The sequence below is a fragment of the Equus przewalskii genome, chromosome 12 (assembly GCF_037783145.1).
Source record: "Equus przewalskii isolate Varuska chromosome 12, EquPr2, whole genome shotgun sequence".
Lineage (NCBI taxonomy): Eukaryota > Metazoa > Chordata > Mammalia > Perissodactyla > Equidae > Equus > Equus przewalskii.
The window spans coordinates 23,558,851-23,579,907 of NC_091842.1; the positions used below are offsets into that span (position 1 = coordinate 23,558,851).

A 21,057-nucleotide genomic window follows, 5' to 3' on the forward strand; every position below is an offset into this window, starting at 1 on the left:
CAACAACGTAAAGACTCCTCAGAATACACAAGCCTTGGAGGAATTAATGGAGGGAGGAGGATTAAGGCATTAGGTAAAAGCGTCCCCCTTGAGCAGCTCAGGGGTTGAATTGGGGGAGGGTCTGTTGTTGACACAGGTGAGGGTGTGGTCTGGGCCCCTGGCTCCCCATGTAACATGAAAACCCTCCGCCAAAAATTCAATTTGATTGCAAAGGCATTTAGAACTTAGGGGAGAGATGAAAATGTATTCTTCTCCATCAGGGGAAAAAAAGTGTCTAACAGGTTGTGAATAATTCAGATTTAATTACTAGGAAAATGCCTTCCTTTTCTTTTTTCTTTTTATTCTTTCCCGTACCTGATGCTTAGGCAGCAGGTTTAGTATGTATTTGTTCCAGAAATTCTACTTGAAGCAGAGTAAGCCAGTCTTCAGCTTTCTTCTCCCCGGGTGTGAAAGCTGGAGTGTTTTGGATGTGGGCAGGAAGGAGCGGCAGGTGTTCCCTGGTTCTTCCTGCTGCGTGCTGCCAGGCTCCGTCCCCACCATGGGGGTCCTCCACGAATGCCCGGGGCCTCGGAGGTTGTGGTCTGTAAACTAGAAGGTACAGGTGTGAAATGCTCCCAACCATGCAGATGGGTGCCATTACAATTTTGTGGTATTGCATCTCAGACAGGGCCCCATGACTGCTTGGCAATCCTATTACACGCCTATTGCCATTGATTTCAAACCTCATTACTCACTTCGAGTCCTCGATTCTCACTATCCTGTCTCCACTCTTCCTTCCTCTCTGGAAGACGATTTTTTTAAATACCAGCTTTATTGAGAGAGAATTCACGTACCAAAAATTCACCATTTTAAAGTGTACAATTCACTGATTTTTGGTCTATTCACAAAGTTGTACAACCATCACCACTATCTAATTTTAGAACATTTTTATTACTCCAAAATGAAGCCCCATTCCCCATTCCCTCTTCCCCACAGGCCCTGGCAACTGCTAATCTACTTTATCCACTATCTCAATAGGATTTGCCTATTCTGTACATTCATATAAATGGAATCATACAATATGTGGTTTTTGCGTCTGCCTTCTTTCACTAGCATGAAATTTTCAAGGTTCATTCATGCTAAAGCACGTATCAGTACTTCATCCCTTTATATGGCTGAGTACCACTCCTTTGTATGGATATGTATTTGGTTTTTCCGTTCATCAGTTGATGGACATTTGGGTTGTTTCCAATTTTGGCCTATTTTGAATAGTGCTGCTATGCACATTTATGTACAAGTTTTTGTGTGGACATATTTCCAGTTCTTTTGGGTATGTCTCTAAGAGTGCAATTGCTAAGTCATATGGTAACTCAAAATGGTAACTTTCCAAATATTTTCTCCCATTCTGTGGGCTGTCTTTTCGTTTTCTTGATGGTATCTTTTGAAGCACAAAATTTTTAATTTTGATGCTGTCCGATTTATCTATTTTTTTCCTTTTCACTTATGATTTTAGTGTCATATCTGAGAAACCACTGCCTAACCCAAGGTCTTAAAGATTTACTCCCATGTTTTCTTCTGGAAGTTTTATAGTTTTAGTGCTTACATTTAGGTCTGATTCATTTTGAGTTTATTTTTTTGTATATGGTGTGAGATAGGGGTCCAACTTCATCCTTTTGCATGTGGATATCCAGTTGTCCCAGCACCGTTTGTTAAAAGACTCTTTTTTCCTACTTGGATTGTCTTGGTACCCTTGTTGAAAATCAACTGATTATAAATGTAAGGGTTTATCTCTAGCCTCTCAATTCTATTCCCCTCGTCTGTATGTTTACCCTTTTGCCAGTAGCCGGCTGAGTTCATAGTGCAACTTTGTAGCAGGTTTGAAATTAGGAGGGGTGAGTCCTCCAACTTTGTTCTTCTTTTTTCAAGATTGTTTTGGCTGTTCTGAGTTCCTTGAATTTCTATATGACTTTTTGGGTCAGCCTGTCAATTTCTGCAAAAAAGGCTGCTGGGATTTTGATAGGGATTGTGCTAAATCTGTAGATCAGTTTCGGGAATATTGCCATCTTAACAATATGGTATCCTCCAATTCACGAATATAGGATGTCTTTCCATTTATTTAGGTCTTCTTTAATTCTTGCAACAATGTTCTGTAGTAGTCAGTGTACAAGTTTTGCAGTTCTCTTGATGAATTTATTGCTAAGCACTTTATTCTTTTTGATGCTATTATAAGTAGAATGGTTTTCTTAATTTTATTTTTGGAATGTTCATTGTTACTATATAGAAATACAATTGATTTTTACAATATACAATTGTATATTACTCATATTCTGCTATGTTGCTGAATTTGTTCATTAGTTCTAAGAGTTTTTTGTATATTCGTAAGAATTTTCCATATATAAGATCATGTCATCTGCAAATAGAGATAGTTGCACTTCTTTCTTTCTAATCTGGATCCCTTTTATTGCTTGTTCTCGTCTAATTGTCCTAGCAGAAGAATTTTGTAATGGTTTCATATAGTCTAAGTACAATCATGCAGTATGTTCTCTTTTTTGACTACCTTCTTTTATTTAACATGATGTTTTTGAGATTCAGCCATGCTGTTGGGCTATCAGTGGTTTATTCCTTTGTGTTGCTGAGTAGAATTCCATTGTGTGGACATACTGCAACTTGTCATCCATCCTCCACTTGGTGGACATTTTGAATTGTTTCCAGTTTGGGACTTTTATAAATAAGGTTGCTATGAAGATTTGCATGCCAAGTCTTTCTGTAGACAGATGTTTTCATTTGTCATGCGTATGTCATACATAGACACGGGGAATTGCTAGATCATATAGTAGATAGATACTTGACTCTATAAGACACTTCCAAATAGTTTTAAATGGTTGTACCACTCTGCATTTTCATAGCAACGTCTGAGAGTTCCAGTTGCTCCATATCCTTGTTGACATCTAAGGTTGTCACTCTTTTTGGTTTTAGCCATTCTAGTAGGTTTGAAATGATATCCCGTTGTGGTTTTAATTGGCATTACCCTGATGGCTAATGATGATGAGCATCATTTCATGTGCTATTGGTCATTTGCATATCTTCTTTCGTGGATTTTGTTCTTGGCTTTTGCTCATTTTAAAAACGGAGTTGTTTTATTTTTATTTTTAATTTATAGGATTTCTTTATATATTTTGGATACTATTCCTTTGATATATGTGCTATGTTTTTTTCCCAGTCTGTATATGTAGGGTTGTTTTGAGATTCAAATGAGGAATTGTATGTTAAGGACAGTGCCTGGCACATAGTAATTATTCAAAATAGAGAACATAGGCTACCGGGACATGATTTCTCTCAATTGTCTGCCCATCCACCCTGAAACCGAGCTGCACCTCCACCCCTTCTTAGGGTTGTCTCCCCTGTTTTAGGGGAAGGGCACGGTTTCTTGCTCTAATCCACCTCAGTAGAGATCTTGCTATATGAATGATGTTCTGTGTCTTTAACCTCTGTCTCCAACCTCTGCTCAGACATGCAATATCTAGTTTCTTTCATTAAAAATAAGAACAGGTGGGAGGAAGATAGACAGTGATTTTAAGTGAATTTTTTCCCCTCCCTGGAAGTTTTTAGGATTTCCTCTTTATTCTTGATGTTAACAATTTTCGCCATAATGCATGTGAGTATGGGACTTAAATTCATCTTACTTGGTGCTTCTACCTGGTAAGCTTCTCCCTGTTTACCACAAGGGCTGACGTAGCTGTTGCATCTCCCCAGTTAATCACCTTGGTAAGTTCTCCCAGGCCCACCCTTCCTTCCTGTGTCCGTTGACTCTGAGCTTGGAGTCCCTCCCCCACATTCCCACCTTCCCTGCAGGTTCTCCTGCTAGTTTTAGATGATGGTTTCCCCCAGTTTTGTTTATCTGCAGTTTGCATGCTGTCTGCTTCCCCACTTTCAGCTTTGACTTAAAATTTCTGACCATCCAATAACACTTTCTTGTTTTCCCATGCCATTATGTGTTTGCTTCATGGGTTTTGGGGTAACATAGATGGGTGCTTATACTCAGTTTGTCACGTCAGCCAATTTCCAAGGGAACTTTCTAATATGCTACTTATATTTTGAGTACAGAGCATGGTATTGGTTCATTGTAGGCACTCAGCAAGTTATTTGCAGAATGAATCAAGGGACTGGTGGGTGGTAGAGAAAATTCTAGACACTGTATAGCCCACTGGCTTCCCACTGCTGACCACCATAATGTAGTGTTCGGGAATACGTGCTGTAGAAATAGATGAACTAGCTAGGCGACTCTGAGCAAGTTATGGCACCTCTAGGCCTCACATTCCTCCTTCATAAAATGGGGATGATAATAATTCCCACTTTGTGGGATTTCCATGAGAATAAGTGCAATAATTCACACAAATTGCTTAGAACTGCATCTCGTGCTTATTAATCAATAAGGATTAAATTTGTCTTAAATTAGCCACAAAATATTTCAAATCCCCAAACATTTCTGAGTCACATGATCTATGTTACTCGCACTCTTACCAGCTGTCATCCCTCCCCCGAATCTGCTTCCTCATTCACAGCACCTTCTTCCACTTAACGTCCCACCCCCAGCCCCTCAGCATCTCTGTTCAAAGTCTCTCCCTTCCAAGCAAACCAGAAGCTTGCCACACAGTCTTCTCTTTAATGGGCCTTAATGAAAACCCTTAACCAAGCCTGTCATCACTGTCAGTAGGAGGTGAGTAAGCAATTAGCATTCCTTGCTTAATGGCCCAGTATTTCTCTTGGGGCGCCAGTACCAATTAGGAGATGGAAATAAAGTTTCAATCTTGTTTCCTGATGGACATAGTACAATGTGTGGTGAAACGCCTTGTCTTCAAGGCACCACACAGGTGAATTGAGAACACCTTTACCTGGGGTGGCACTGGACCAGTGGCATAGAAGTGATCATCTTGTAAGTTAGCCTTTAGAAGTACAATGCTTCCTGTGCTCTAAAAGTGGCTATACGGACCTTTCTGGGCTAGGTCGGAAGTCGGGGAGGTATGATTGTAGAGAAAGTGATTGGTAAAAGGAAGCATAGAGGATGCATGTATAGGGGAGGAAGACAATTCCTCTACCCTCTAGGTCCTTCTGGCTGGTCTAAGAATTAAATTGACATGGGACAAAATAATAGGAGAAAATAAAACAAAGTTTAGTAACATGTATACTTGGGAGAAGCCCAGGAAAACTGAGTTATTTGCCAGAATGGCCGAAGCCGCCACCTTAAATACCATCTTCGGCTAAAGACAAAGGAGAATGTTGCAGGTAGTGGTTTGGGACTTCAAAGAGGAGGAAGGAAATTTATATGGAGACAGAAATGCAAATGTTTGATAAACAAGTGTTTGCTGGGTCATCTGTATACAACGGGACCCAAAAGAGATCTTTTGATAAAATGATCTGTCTTTCTGTCTACCACACCTAGTTCCTATTGTTCTATAGTTCTCTGTGGTGATAGCTCCTTCCTGGGACAGGCCCTTCCAGCTTAAATTCTTTTAGGCAGTTAGGGGGAGGGTCAAAGTTTCTTTCAGATTCTTTGTTCTTAAAAATAATCAAGCTAGGAGCTGGCCCCATGGCCAAGCAGTTAAGTTCGTCCACTTGGTTTCGGCAGCCCAAGGTTTGGCTGGTTCGCATCCTGGGCTCGGACATGGCACTGCTCATCAGGCCATGCTGAGGCAGCATCCTACATAGTAGAGCCAGAAGGACCTACAACTGCAATATACAACTACGTACTGGGTGGCTTTGGGGAGAAGAAAAGAAAAAGAAGATTGGCAATAGATGTTAGCTCAGGTGCCAATCTTTAAAAAAAAATTAAGCTAAAGAGATACATTTCAGGGTGGCCAATTCTTATCCCTCACACATGTCTGGTATTTAAGAAAGCATCACACACCAAGAGATGCCTAGAAATGAGGATGTATTTCTGTTTGGAAAAGAGAAAGCTCTTATTTATTTGGCAACTCTTTGCTGAGCCTCTACCATGTGTCAGTCACTCTTCTAAATGGCAGGGTCACAACTGGAAATAAAACAAACCCAAATCTCTTCCCTTATGTTGCTTCCATTCTGGTTTAAGGTAGTGGAGGACCACGGGGCCAGAGGAATATGTAAGTTTGGTTGGTGGTTGGAGACTTTTGGTGATGAGCAAAGAACATGGTTAGAATTCTTCCAGACAGAACTGCGGGGACAGATGAAAGACCTCCGATCCCTGAATTGGCTGGGAATGTCACTGAAAGTTCAGTCTCTGATCCCGATGCCAATCCCAATAACGAGAACAGACTCTTGGGTGCCAAGCAGAGGGTACAAAGCAAGGGCCAGTGTCCCCCAAATTGCTTGCTCCCCATTAAGAACTGGGTATAGGGTTTTTATTTAGGGTTTTAGATAGGGGAGGGGGGCTATGACCTTCTTGGTCAACGTTTTCCCATCGGCCTGTGTCTGGGGCTGCTTCCAGCAGAGGAGACAAAGGATTTCTCAGACGAGTGTCCTTGGCTGTTTATCTCCGTGGTGGAGGTAGACTCTGACGTCAGGAAACCGTGGAGTTGGGCGTGGGAAGCTTCGGTTTCTTGATATTCTCTGGACTTTAGTTTCTCTGTAAAAGAACTTCAAGGTCCTGTGATTAGCCACAACTTTAGTGGGAGCTCAGCGTGAAGCCATCTGGACTTTAACAATTTGTAACTTCTATTTGGTTGTAAAGCTCGGAGAGCCAGAGGTTAAAGAAACAAGCATTTACATATGAGCATAACTAAAGAACCAAGAAGCTGGGAATGTGCACTTTTAGTTTTAACCCGTATGTGCTGGGTTCACTGTAGGGGATCCAATATCAGGGCCGATGTTAACGAAGAGCTGGTAACAGGAAGAAGAGGGGAGAACTTCCCAGAGCTGGTTCTGAGGGAGCCGGTGGGGGAGGGGGAGGGGAGGGGCTGGTTCTCTCAGCTCCTGGGCAGGGGCTGGGAAGGGCTGAGGGTGAGCAAAGGGACTCGTTACCTAGTTTGGTGACTGGAAGTAGGTTCTTGAGGGAGACTGCTAACGAGTTGGTGGGAGGGGGTGGTGCAAACTTGCAAGCAAGCTCAGCCTTGCTGGGATCCTGGTGGCTAGAGCAATCCAGGGCTTGGGGACTAACGTAGACAAGGAATATTGTATTGCTTACAGGCATGTGCTTTGAAATCGTGCAGACCTGGGTTTGAGCTGGGGTCTGCCGCCTGCTGTGTGTGTGACCTTGAGAAAGTTTTCTACTTTTTCTTCAGATGAAGACCTCAATTTCTTCATCTTTAAAATGGGGACAATGCTGTAGCTTGTTGCATGGATTTAACATATGGATATTACATAATACATTATATACACATATATAACTAATGTGTGTCTGCCACTATTATTATCCTGTCTGCAAAATTGTCTCTCCAGGGCTGATCACAGCTGCATCTGAAAGGTGACTGTTGGGAGGATTTGCCCATCTTTCTCCTCAGACCGTCATGGCTGCCATCCCAGGGGGCGAGCTGCTCAGACGTCCAGGGTCACTCAGGGTCCACTCCAGCTGGGCAGAGGCTCCTGGCTGCCTCTCTGTGTCCTTGCACTTTGAGCCCTCTTTTCACTTTGTTTTTAAATATTTCCCGAAGTTCTAATTGCCACACTTCCTCAAATGTTTTTAATACAGGCAATCAGTGACGACGGCAATTAGGAGGGCCTAATTAGCATCGGCATTCTTTCTCTTCTCTCCGAAACCACCATCGGAACAGTCACAAATAAACCTTAATGAAGACCAAAGATCTTTCCCCAGTCTACAGCCATTTGTAATCACGATCTGTTATTGTCAAAGCCGGCAGGCAGAGAGTCCTTAGAAGGACTGTTACATATTCAGCAGAAGCCGCTGCGGAGAGGGACGTGCTGGGGCCTGGGAGGAGGCTGGCAAGCAGGCTTGGGGCTGGGGGGTCTGCAGCCCAGGCAGGTTCATTAGATTGCACTAGGCACGAAGGCAATAGATTGCATTCAACCTATTGTTGTGTTTTAATTTATTTATTTGGCTGATAAAGTCTCTTAAGTCACTCTTTAAAAAAACAGTTATTGAGATGCAGCATATGAATGATAAAGTGTACAAATCTTAAGTATAAGCTTTGATGAATTTAAAAATATAGAGAGAGATTCCATGTAACCACCACCCAGATGAAGATACAGAACGTTTCCAACATCCCGGAAGGCTTCCTCATGCCCTTCTACGGTGTATCCGTGAGGGTGGAATCAGAAAAGCAGGACCACGAGGAGTGTTAGGTTATCAGGCATTATGAGAATTCGACCTTCCCCAATTGCAAGAGAGACTGGGGAAATGGTCCTAAAAGGGCAGAGAGAAGGCGCTCACTAGAAGTGTGGACACAGGTGAGGGCTTGCAGGAAAGCCTGGAGGCTGGTCACATCTGGCTGAAGGAGTGAGACCGCAGAGGCGTTGGTGCAGAAGCCCATGGAAGGTTGGCGGCTCATTGTAGCTGCTGCCTCGTTGAATCCACAGTGGAGCATTGATGGTGTACTGGGGTCACTGTGGGTCAGCGAGGCCGGCGTTCAGGAAGAAGGGCTGGAGGCGGCGTGGGGACAGCAGAGTGGGGCAAGCTTGAAGCTGGCAGCACCTCTGCGCCTGTCTCTCACTGCCTCGGACCTTCAGCGGGGCCGCCTCACTGCCTCCTCCCTCAGCCCCCACAGCTTCACTTTTGGCGATTCTAACCTGGAATCACACAAGGAAGACGATTCTGGGAAACATGGCCCCCTATGTAATGGGGCTCACAGTAGAACAATCCAGCACAATGCAAAACTGTTTGTGTCCACTAAATGTGGCTTGTGGGGTTGTGTCCTCCAGCTGCGAGGTTGTGGGGTCCCTGAAAGAGTCTTTATGTTCCAGCTGCACGACACCTAGAACAGCTCCTTCCCAGAGTAGGGGAGGGGAGGCGGTCTCCTGCTGGTCCTCATTCTTGTCCCATCTCTCTTCAAGAAAAAGGAATGCAAAAGGAATTGGATCGGACTCTTGGACAGTGGCCGAGGTCTTCCCGTGGGTGTGGCTCTCTCTGGCTGTAGGACTAGGAGCAGTGGTTCTCAACCTTGGCTGCACAATGGAATCACCCCCGGAGCTTTCCAGAATGCTGGTGCCTGGGCCCACCCCCAGAGAGTCTGGTAATTGGTCTGGAGTTCAGCCTGGGCGCTGGGATGTTTTAAATCTCTTCAGGTGATTAGAAGCGCAGCCGAGGTTGGGAATCAGCGGAGGAGCAACACCTGCAGCCTGGTAGGCCGTTGCCTCTCTTTCGAGGGCTTTCTCCTTCCCTCGCAGCAGAAAGGTTAAATGCAGCTGAGGCTGGCCTCCGTGGGGTAGGTCTCCCTGGCACTCATTGCTCTTCTCTCTTCTGCACACGTTGCTTTTGCCTCCATGACCAGCTGGTGACAAGGCTTGGAACATGAGGCAGTGAGAAGTTCTCCTTAGGCCTTAAGCCCAAATCACCTGCTTCGGTCCAACTGACCAGAGCTCCTGCACGTGACAAAACTCTCCCCATTTTCCCCCATGATTGTGAGGACGAATCTACAGGGTCGGAGAGAAGCTATCTGAACGTAGGTTCGTTCATGTGGGTCAGAATTCTCCAGCTCGGCGGTGTATAAAATCCCCTGGTGTAATGCACAGCATGGGGCCTATAGTTCACAATGCAGCCACATGTCACCTAACAATGGGGATATGTTCCAAGAAATGCGTCGATAGGTGATTTCGTCATTGTGCGAACATCATAGAGTGTACTGAAGGGGCACAAATTTACCACCCCAAAATGTGTCTCTTTAACATGAACATTGTTTTAGACTGATTATTTTTAAGAAACAAAAGACTCAGAGTTTTTTTTTTTTTTAAAGATTTTATTTTTTTTTCCTTTTTCTCCCCAAAGCCCCCCCGGTACATAGTTGTATATTCTTCTTGTGGGTCCTTCTAGTTGTGGCATGTGGGATGCTGCCTCAGCATGGTTTGATGAGCAGTGCCATGTCCGTGCCCAGGATTCGAACCAACGAAACACTGGGCTGCCTGCAGCGGAGCGCACGAACTTAACCACTCGGCCACGGGGCCAGCCCCTCAGAGTTTTCTTGTTACCTCCCCCTTATCTGCCTAAAAGAATTCAGATTAAAAAACATGTCTCAGGGGCTGGCCCCATGGCCGAGTGATTAAGTTCGCGAGCTCCGCTTCAGTGGCCCAGGGTTTTGCCGGTTTGGATCCTGGGTGTGGACATGGCACCACTCATCAGGCCATGCTGAGGTGGCATCCCACATAGCACAACCAGAGGCACTCGCAACTAGAATATACAACTATGTACTGGGGAGCTTTGGGGAAAAGAAGAAGAAAAAAATTGGCAACAGTTGTTAGCTCAGGTGCCAAAAAAAACCCAAACAACAGACTGCCTCAGGAAGTGAGTTATCACCTTAGCATAACATGAACTAGGTGGCAGACAGGGAGGAACCTAGAAAAGCCTGTTCGTTGGGCCCCCCTCTGTGTTCTTCTGTTTCTGTGTGACCAAACACTTGTTTTCCAGACATTTGCTTCTTTTCACCTACCTGTGAATTGCCTTCCTTCCCTTTGAAGTCCCTGGCTCTCCCCACCCCCAATATCTTCTTTTGTCTTTAGCTGAGGATGGTATTTAAGGTGAGGGCTTCGGCCATTTTGGCAAGTTACTCAGTTTTCCTGGGTTTCTCCCATGTGTAAATGTTATTAAACTTTTGTTTGTTTTTCTCCTGTTCATCTGTCTCATATCAATTTAATTCTTAAACCAGCCAGAAGAACCTAGAAGGACAGAGGAAAATTTCTTCCTCCCCTGCACTACTTACACAAACCTAGATGGTATAGCCTACTACACACCTGGGCTATATGGTACTAATCTTGTGGGACCAATATGTGGTCTGTTGTTGACTGAAATGTCCTTATGTGTTGCATGACTGTACTGTTTTGTATACTAGAAAGTTGCTAAGAGCGTAATCTTAAAAGTTCTTACCACCCACACATGCACAAAGTTATAACTTATAAGGTGATGGATGTATTAATTAACCTCATTGTGGTAATCATTTGGCAATATATACGTATAGCAAATCATTACCGTATACATCTTAAACTTACACAATGTTCTGTGTCAACTACATCTCAAGAAAGCTGGAAAAAATTCCCTGGGATTCTTAAAATATCCTCTTGTCAGGGCCCCACTCAAACCCAATTGAATCAGACTCTCAGGGAAGGGGTGTCCTGGCATAGGTATTTTGTACTTTATATAATTTTACTTATTTCATAAAAATTTTTATTGAGTTATATTACAGTAGAGTACACAAATCTTAAGTGTACTGCTCAATGAATTTTTACATAAATATACACCCATGTATCACCACCCTGATGAAGCTGTAGAATTTTCTAGCCCCTCTCCCGCTGAAAGCTCCTTCATGCCTCTCCCAGACAGTAACTCCTCCCACCTCCCAGAACAGAGGACCACTAATCCGCCTTCTATCACCCTAGATCCATTTTGCCTGTTCTTGAACTTCATATAAATGGGACCACACACTCCTTTGGATCTAGCTTCTTTCCCTTAACACAATGTCTGTGACATTCATCAATGTTGCAGGGAACAACCGTAATTCATTCCATTGAATGAATATGTCCCAATATATTGATCCATCCTGTTTATGATAGAAATTTGTTTTTAATTTTTGGCTATCATAACAAAAGCTCCTACAGACGTTGTTGTACATATCTTTGGGTGTATGTTCATTTTTTGGTGCACTTTTTTTTCTTAGGGTAATTGTTGGGACATAGGGACATAGGGCAAGTGTATGTTTAATGTCTATAAATAGCTAATAGGGTTTTTTTTTAAACTTCCCAGAAGGTTCTACTGTGTAGCCAGGGTTCAGAATAACTGATATGGAGGGTGGGTAGGGCACTTTCAGTAAATGTGGGGCTGTATTGGAATAAAACCTGTATCAGGAAAGGGGTTTCGGGGCTGGCTCCGTGGCCGAGTGGTTAAGTTTGCGTGCTCCGCTGTGGCGGCCCAGGGTTTGGATCCTGGGCACAGACATGGCACCGCTCGTCATGCCACGTTGAGGCAGCGTCCCACATCCCACAACTAGAAGGACATGCAACTAAGATATACAACTGTGTACGGGGGGCGATTTGGGGAGATAAAGCAGAAAAAAAGAAAAAAAAAGATTGGCAACAGTTGTTAGCCCAGGTGCCAATCTTTGGGTAAAAAAAAAAGAAGATTGGCAACAGTTGTAGCCCAGGTACCAATCTTTAAAAAAAAAAAAGAGAAAGAAAGGGGTTTCTGGGGGCCAGCCTCGTGGCACAGCAGTCAAGTTCGCACATTCCGCTTCTCGGCGTCCCGGGGTTCGCCCGTTCTGATCCCGGGTGCGGACATGGCACCAGCTGGCATGCCATGCTGTGGTAGGCGTCCCACATATAAAGTAGAGGAAGATGGGCACAGATGTTAGCTCAGGGACAATCTTCCTCAAAAACAAACAAACAAAAAAAACAGAAAAAAAAGAGAAAGGAGTCTCTGTGTCTTTAGCACAACAAGGCTAGAATTATTATTTCTCAAGGTTTATGGTCAAGATCAATTCATAAGAGACAAACATATTTCTCAGGTAGCCTAAATGGGAGTGGTTTACAAAAGGGAAATTAACCTGGCGTCTGATTTCAGTTACCTTAGGAGATAACAAGGTATAGCCTGGAGTGGAAATATCCACCGTCTCCATTTTCCTTGCATCCTTCATCCATGGGACCAGGATCTTCCTTCTCACTGCCTGGAAAAACGAGAAGAAAGTATCAAAGTGCACCTTCCCCACCAGCAGAAAGAGCAGAGGACAAATCTCTTCATATTCAGTGGCCACTTGAGATGGCATAGTCTGCCACATGTGAGACCAGCCTGGGGGGTTGGCGCTTTATTATTATGGGGGGGGGGTGGGTAGCTCAGCTTGAGGAAGGGGCTTGTGGAGTATTGGACAGACTGCATGGGAGAAGGAAAATAATAAGATATAATATAGTTTATAACTAATATAATTATTATCAATGTAATTAGTATAAAATACATAATATAATAAAATGGAGTGGGGGGTAGCAGATAAAGGAGAAGAACTCCTTCTTAAGACTTAACTGTCTGTGCTCGGACTGGAAAAGCATATGCGTGTTTCCCTCTCCCAGGCCAGTTGACGCGTTAGCCGTTTATCTCCCACTGGTGAGCGAAAGACTGAGATTCCATCCTATTGGGGGGACGTGGCGGGGGTGGGGGGGGAACCTGTAGGGCGAGGTCCCCACCAGGCACCTGAAATCCTAACCCCCCTGAGCCTCTCTGAAGATAACCCAGCTTCGGTTTGTGTAGCAGACGCCATGGCAGAAATTAGAGTTACTTTCTGTGCCCTGGGGGCAGCGGTACCACAAGCTCTATTATCAGTCCTGCACCTTTGTGTTGGGACACTCTGGCACCCCTGCAGGAAATCCGGCTGCCTTTTCCGGGAAGGGGAAGTCTTAACAGTCTTTAAGGATCAAATGAGAGAAGCTTCCAGGTGACTGTGGGACCTCCCAGGAACAACCCAGGAACTACCTGTAAGGGGTGGCTATCCTCATCTTCCTGAAGGAGTGAAATCAGAGCTTTTAAGAGCTCAAAGGAGGGGTCGGCCCCATGGTTAAAGTTCCACACCCTCTGCTTTGGCGACCCGAGTTTGTGGCCCGGATCCTGGGTGCAGACCAACTTCCACTCAACAGCCATGCTGTGGTGGCATCCCACATACAAAGTAGAAGAAGAGTGGCACACATGTTACTCAGGGACAATCTTCCTCAAGCAAAAAAAAAAAAAAAAAAAAAAGGAGGATTGGCAACGGATGTTAGCTAAGGGCGAATCTTCCTCGCATACAAACACAAAACAAAAAAAGAGATGAGGAACTCCTGGATGAATCCCTAGGATGGATAAAAAGACAGCGCTTCCTGGATGGCTGGTACCAGGGGCCGTGCGTTGGGAGCGTTGAGTGGAAAAGCTGGGCAGATGCTCAGCTCAGTGGGATGGGCGCTTCCTTGGAACTGTCCTCCCCCGAGGGGCTGCCCTGGCTTGACCTCAGCATCGTGACAGCCGAGGTCAGTGGAAGGATATTCTCCACTGAACAGACAGCCACGTGTGCCGTCAGAGAGAGGTGTTGACTCCGGGTGGGCGGGACACGGAAGCTGCTCCCCAGTTCTCTCCTTATTTCCTTCCCACGCCGAAGCCTGCCAATGTCCCCAGATGTCCTTTCCTTAAAATCTGCTATCCTCTCCAACAAGTAATAAAGTCCAGCCACCCAAGCTGCCCAAACCCTGCCGACTCGGGTGTCTACTGTGCTCTGCTCTCTCCTGCCGGCGGGGAGGCATGAGCGCTCATCTTCGTTTCTCTTGGTTTCTCAAGGTGGAAGTAAGGAAGAGTTCTGGTCCTGTGGACAAGGGCTGAGGGATAGACGGGCTCTCTTCCAATTCAGCTGTGGCTTGCCTGCTCCTGAAGTAACTAAAATCATACACTGTTTGCCTTCCTGAGGACTGACTTCTTTTCAAAGACCGCTCCCCGTTTAGAAGACCTCAAAAGGCTATGCAGGCGAAAAGGGCAAAAAAGGGGGAAGGTGTGGGTGGGCTTAAGCCAGTTTTGAGTTATTTTGGAGAAATATAAGATTTATTACTGAACTGACTCCCACCCAATGTAGTGAGATACTTAAAATCAAATACAGTTAATACTAACATAATTATTGAGAAATATGACAGTGTTAACATTCAGAGGCCTGATGCTCCCGGCCCTAATATTAATCATGAGGAAGCTTAATATTCAAACAGAATTGGAATGCACTGGGCTGCTTTAAATGCCTCCCTTTGTGCTCAGGCAGGACACTATCTTCTCAAGGGTGGAATGGCTCCATTTGCATAATGTCTTGTCTTTGTTCCTTCTGTTGTCCCAGCTAATTGCTTTAGAATACCCGACCTCTGCTAGTCCCCTATCTTTCTTGCCAATAATGATTTGTGGTCCTCTTCCCTCTTGATATGTAAAATTGTAGGTGAGCTGAGACACTTCAAAGCACAAGACTTTACGTGAGTATCCCCCAGTGGGGGTGGCGATATTGACATTTTCACCGGAGACAGAGTGGATCAGTGTCAGGAGGGAGAAGCCAGCTCCCTTGGGCTCCCTACTTAGGGAGGTGTCTCCTTACGTGATGGGAGGGGCTGAGTTTGAAGAAAAGACGGTAAGTTTTGGGTTTTAGAAGTTCCCCTTCCTGAGATAGACTTGGAGTGGGGATTGCCTGCTTCCTTTGGTTAATTAAATCGGCGATGTTTCTGTGACTCAGCTGTTCTGCCTTCTCTAAATTGTCCTGGGACCTTAAGGGGCAAGGATACCCAGGCTGGAGGTGGAGGTAGATAGGACTAGTACTGGTGACTATCTAACAGGTGCTCACTTATTAGGCACTGACTATGAGCTGGTCATGTGTTAAGTGCCACACAAACATTCTCTTGTTTAATCCTCACTTTGCCAATAAGGTGGATTCTGTTGTTATCCACATTTTGCGGTATAGGAGAGGAAAAATGTTTTCCTCTACCCTCTTACATTCTGTGCCTGAGACCCTGCACATTAAACTGACAAAAGACGGGTTAACGAAGAAGAGGCATGCACATTTTAATTTGATGTTAATATTATAATTTTTTACATGTATATGGGGATCTCACAGAAAGGAAATGAAAAGTCAAAGAACTGGTTGGGTTGCGAGCTCATATACCATTTTAACACAGGGTGATAAACTTGTGGAGAAGTGACAAGATAAAAGAAAAAGGTTTGAGCTTCTAGGAGCAGTAAATTGTGGGAAAGTAAATATATGGGGGAAACTAATGGAAGACAAGGGTTATTTCAGTAACATTTGCTTATGCTTATGGTGCCATCTCCAGTGATCAGAATCCTTTCTTCTTCCTGGTGTGGGAGTGGGGGAGGGTGGACACCTTCACAAAGGGAAATTTATGCCCTGCCTTTATGCAGAAATGGGGAGGAAAGAGATTTTTCTGCATCTGCTGTTTCTTGATTGCCTTTAGCTCAAAATAATCGTCATGCCAAAGTGGCGTATTTCGATGTGGCGTATCCTGATCCCATCCAGCAGCTGAGTAAACTGAAGCATAGAAAGCAACTTGCCTGAAGTCGCAGAACAGGCACCTGAGCTGGACCTGTTTTAAAGACAGAGAAGGCGGGGCTGGGGCAGCAGGCGCGGAGCTCACGTGGCAAGAACGTCAAGGTCATGTAGCTCAAAATCTGCTCTCCCAGCCCTTTAGTCCTTGGGACACCCAACACAGGGGAAGAAACTGCTGGTCCTCTGAGGAGGTGAGAAGTAGCAGGAGAGAGAAAGAACCAGGAGGATGAGGAGCTGTGGGTCAAGCCAGGAAACTTCCACCAGGGAGGCTGGGAGTCAGGACAAAAAGGTCAGAAACCTGGGATGAGTCAATACCAGAACTGGGCAAGAAAACTCAGGATTTATGCCTTTTAACAAGGCGGTGGTGGGAGGAGAGGAGGCAGGGAGGGAGGAGGGTACGGAGAGTTAAGGCTGTAAAGAGATTTATCACAAATAATTGGCTTATGTGATTCTGGAGCTGGCCGGGCAAATCGGAAATCTGCAGGACAGGCCGTTAGGAAGGGCAGGCTGGAAACTTGGGCAGGAACTGACGCTGCCGTCCGATGCAGGCCGAATTTCTTCAGGGACGCCTTGGTTCTGCTCTGAAGGCCCGTCAACTGATTGCATCAGGCCCACCCAGGTTATTGAGAATAAGCCCTGTAAAGTCTAACATTTTGTAGGTGTTAATCACGTCTACAAAATTCCTTCAGAGCAACACCTAGGTTAGTGTTTGTTGGAATAACTGGGTTGTTATCAGTCAGAAATAATGGTCAGCCAACTGACCATCACAATGCTCAATAAACACTTGCTGCATTAATAAATAATAATAAGCTAGTATTCTTTGAGCACTTAATAGATGCCAGGCACCGTTCTAAGCACTTTGTATGTATTAATTAGTTTTCCCTTCCCGAAAACCTATGAAATCAGTATTATTATTACTTGTGTCCAACATTGGTGCTGTTTATCAGTCAATATTTCCTCTTCTCCTTTCTCCAGGTAGATAGATTTCCACTTTGTTATCTTCCTTCAAATTCAGTAGAGCCACGTGACTTTTTTTGATCAATGAATTATGAGCAGGAATGACGTGCATTACTTCCAGGTGGAAACATTTAAGAGCCAGTTTATCACTTCTCTTTCTTTTCTCCTTGTCGTTCTGACCAGCACTGTCCAGATGGTGGAGCCTCTAGGAGCCTGGGTCTCTTGGAGCGGACAGCGTGAGCAGAGCCCCAGCTGACCACATTGGGCACAGAGCATGTGTTTTAAGCTACTGATATTTGCAGGTGTTTGTTTCCTCTGTATACCCCAATCTATCCTGATTATCCCATTTCACAGAGGAGGAAACTGAGGCACAGAGAAGTAACTTGACTGAAGTCGTACATCTAGGAGACGGTGGAGCCAGGATTCAAAGTCAACCGTCTATTAGTCCTTGCTGTTTAGAACCCTGGAATGACTCAGATGGCCATCTTTTCTGAGGCTTCGCTCTTAGCTTTCTCACTGGGAGAAATTTTACTCCTCCCTCCCCGACCCCAGACATTTGGCAACGTCTAGAGATATTTTTGGTCATCACAACTTGGGGGGTGGGAGGGGAGCTGCTGGCATCGGGGTGAGTAGAAGCCAGGTACGCTGCTAAGAGTCCTATCGTGCACAGGACGTCCCCCACCACAAAGAATTACCCATCCCCAAACTTCAATAGCACCGCTGTGGAGAAGCCCCAACTTACACGAAATTCCTCTGTTGCTTAAACTAACCGCAGTTGGCTGCTTCTGCTTGCAGCTGGAGACTTAGTTGGGTTGTTATGAGTTAGTTAATTAATTAATTGCAAACAGTGGGGTGTCGGTGCTGGGCCTGGTCCTATTTGACATTTGCCTAACTAATGTGGAGGAGTAAGTGGTGAGAGCCCCACATTCGCTGATGACACTTAGCTGTGCCAGGTAGTGAAATGCCAAGCCGCTGGTGATAAGCTGCGGGAAGATCTCACCAGGCTGTGCGAGTGGGCAGAGGAGTTGCCAAGGAGGAGCTTCAGTGTGGGCAAGTGCAAGGTGCTGTGTTTGGCAAAAAATAATCCCAGCTATACTTAGAGGCTGGAAGAGGACGGAAGAGGATAGAAGAAAATGAATAAAAATTGAAAGGACTCCAGAGAGTGATTCCCACGCCTGATTCTAAGGCTCACCTGCGCTCTGGCTAACAACACCACAGGCCCTGGCATGGGCTTGACCCGAGGCCTGGGCACTGCTACTTGGCTGCTTTTTATTTTCTGCAGGAATACAGACCCAGTTTCTCCAGATTTCCTGATTTTCAAGAGAAGCCCCAAATCCTGACTTTTATGTGTAAGTTCCCACTTTTCCTTTTCTTTTCTTTTTTTTTTTTTTGAGGAAGATTAGCCCTGAGCTAGCTACTGCCAACTCTCTTCGTTTTGCTGAGCAGGACTGGCCCTGAGCTAACATCCGTGCCCATCTTCTTCTACTTTCTATGTGGGACGCCTGCCACAGCATGGCTTTTGCCAAGCGGTGCCATGTCTGCACCCGGGATCCGAACCGGCGAACCCTGGGCTGCCGAGAAGTGGAACGTGCGAACTTAACTGCTGCGCCACCGGGCCGGCCCTCTCCTTTTTTTTTTTGGTCACTTTTTATTTCAATATAATGTCAAGCCTATAGAAAAAAATGCAAGGATGGCATAAAGAGCTCCTATACCCTTTACCCAGATTCACCAGTTGCTAACATTTTGCCCAATTTGCTTTATCATTTTAAGTTCCCAATTTTTGTAAACATCCCATGGATCAAGCTAAAGAAGAATGTGAATGGACTTTGGTCCTTAAACCATCAGCTGGTGACTTCTGAAGCTCAGGCTCCCCTCAGACCAAATAAATGAGAATCTAGGCGGCGGACATTTGTATTTTAAAAAATTTCCTCCAGCTGGTGCTAACGCGCAGCTAGGGCTGAGAACTGTCATGGTGATTCCATTCCCCCTATTCGTGACTGGCTTAGGGGTGGCCACGTGACCCAGTTGCGGTCAGTGAGAATAAGGAGAAAGTCTAACGGAGTGCTTCTAAGAAAGGTTTCTTCCCGCTTCAAGATACACAGGAGAGCGGCAGCTCTCCTGTTAGGTGCTGTCTCTGCATTTGATGGATACTGGCCTAAGGATGCAAGTGTGAAAACACGGAAAGACTGTGGGTCTTTAAATTTATCTTTGAGCTGCTGAATTAACTAAGCTTGGGGCCCGTTTATCTCGAGATTTCTTTTTATGGAAGATACATTTTTCTTCCTTAGGTTGTTTGGCAGAGATGACTAGTCACCTGCCGAAGATCCGTGCATACCCGTGTTATGTAGAGTAGTCCTTGGAAGCAAGTCTCCAGCCACGGATGACATTTCCAGCATCCCCTCCCCTGCAATCTAGAGGGAACCACGTGACTCGTTCTCACTAATGGAATGTGACATGAAGTGGCTTACTTCTGGGTCAAGGTGGTTAAATTCAGGTGCCTGAGGGGCTGGCCCCATGGCCGAGTGGTTAAGTTCGCGCGCTCCGCTGCAGGCGGCCCAGTGTTTCGTCGGTTCGAATCCTGGGCGCGGACATGGCACTGCTCGTCAGACCACGCTGAGGCAGCGTCCCACATGCCACAACTAGAGGAACCCACAACGAAGAATACACAACTATGTACCGGGGGGCTTTGGGGAGAAAAAGGAAAAAATAAAATCTTGAAAAAAAAAAAAAAATTCAGGTGCCTGATCCTTCACCTTCTCACCACCACCCCTGTCCCCTTCCCCGATCTAGCCAGGTGGGTGACATCAGGGTAACCCTGAAGCCACAAGATGGCAGGACTAAAAGACAGAAGCAGCTTGGTTCCCTGGTTACAGGCTGGAGCAGAGCCGTCCAGGAGTGCAGCTCGGCCAGGAGCACCTACATTGGACTTTGCGTGGGCAAAAAATAAAGGGCTATTGGGTTAAGCCCTTGAGATTTGGGGTTTTGTTATGACAGATAGTGTAGTCCACCTGACAAATAGAGTCTAGCTAAGCTAGAATCAGGTGTTGTTTGCAGCCTAAAGGTTCTTACTGAAAGTTTTGGAGAAGGACCCACGAAGTCCAGACCACCACCTCACAACGGGGCGGTTTGGTTGGTGGTGTTTTTATTTACAAAGAGGCAATCAGCATTCCGCGGATTTGCTCTAACATCTAGGAGTTGCTTGCCTTCAGCCTGGTCACCTGACCTTGCCACTGCCATTATGGTGGCTTTGATCCTAGACTGAGGATTTAGCAGCTTTCAGTCTCTGCCACTTGGCTGCTGGTCTCTGGTTGTTTCTCCGTCTCGGCTCCTCCTGAACTGAGCTGCGTTTGAGGTTCCGCTCTCCCTTCTGTAAACATTCTGACTAAATACCGTTCTGGTCCAACTGTCTTGCTGACCCTAAGAGGGACTCTCGGCTGCCCCCATATGGCTGGGTGTTGCCCAGCTCTGGAAGCTTCTGGAGGCATGGGTTCTAGTCTGTTCACTTGGTAACTAGGAACAGAGACTCCCGGAGGCTCGAGGAGAGGGGAGATTGTTGACAGAGTGCGGAGAAAGGCTCCCAGAGACCTGAGGGCTGCAGTCCAGCTGGGCCTGAGGGAAGGGGACGGGGAAGCCGTTAGAAACCGAGGAAGCCCTCCTTCCTCTCCTGGCGGTGTTTCTGCTTTCCTCCAAGCAGTTCTCCAGGCTTTCTTGTTCTTTCCCTCCTTCCCTCCTTCAGATATCTGAGCAGCCACCAGGTGACCAGCTCCATGGAGGACAACAGTGGAGAACAAGACGGTCAAGCACACTGCTCTCACAGAACTTATGTTCTAGTAAGTAAGCAAACACACAAAAAATAAAATATTACAGACTTTTGAGCTATCAAGGGAGTAAGTATGGACTATACTAAAGAGTAACAGGGGATCTCCTTTCGAGGGCTGATGAGGGAAGTCCTCAC

General features: G+C 45.5%; 1 long non-coding RNA gene across 2 annotated transcripts; it reads left to right on the forward strand.

Annotated features, from left to right (window-relative positions):
- Positions 1 to 14,854: 14,854 nt before the first annotated feature.
- Positions 14,855 to 19,834, forward strand: LOC139074897 (uncharacterized). 2 transcript variants are annotated; one of them, XR_011524809.1, is made up of 5 exons: positions 14,855 to 15,218; positions 16,054 to 16,434; positions 17,286 to 17,404; positions 18,385 to 18,451; positions 18,614 to 19,834. It is a non-coding gene; the product is annotated as an uncharacterized lncRNA (long non-coding RNA). The 2 variants fall into 2 exon arrangements; XR_011524808.1 differs by having other exon boundaries at positions 19,391 to 19,834.
- The last annotated feature ends 1,223 nt before the right edge of the window (positions 19,835 to 21,057 follow it).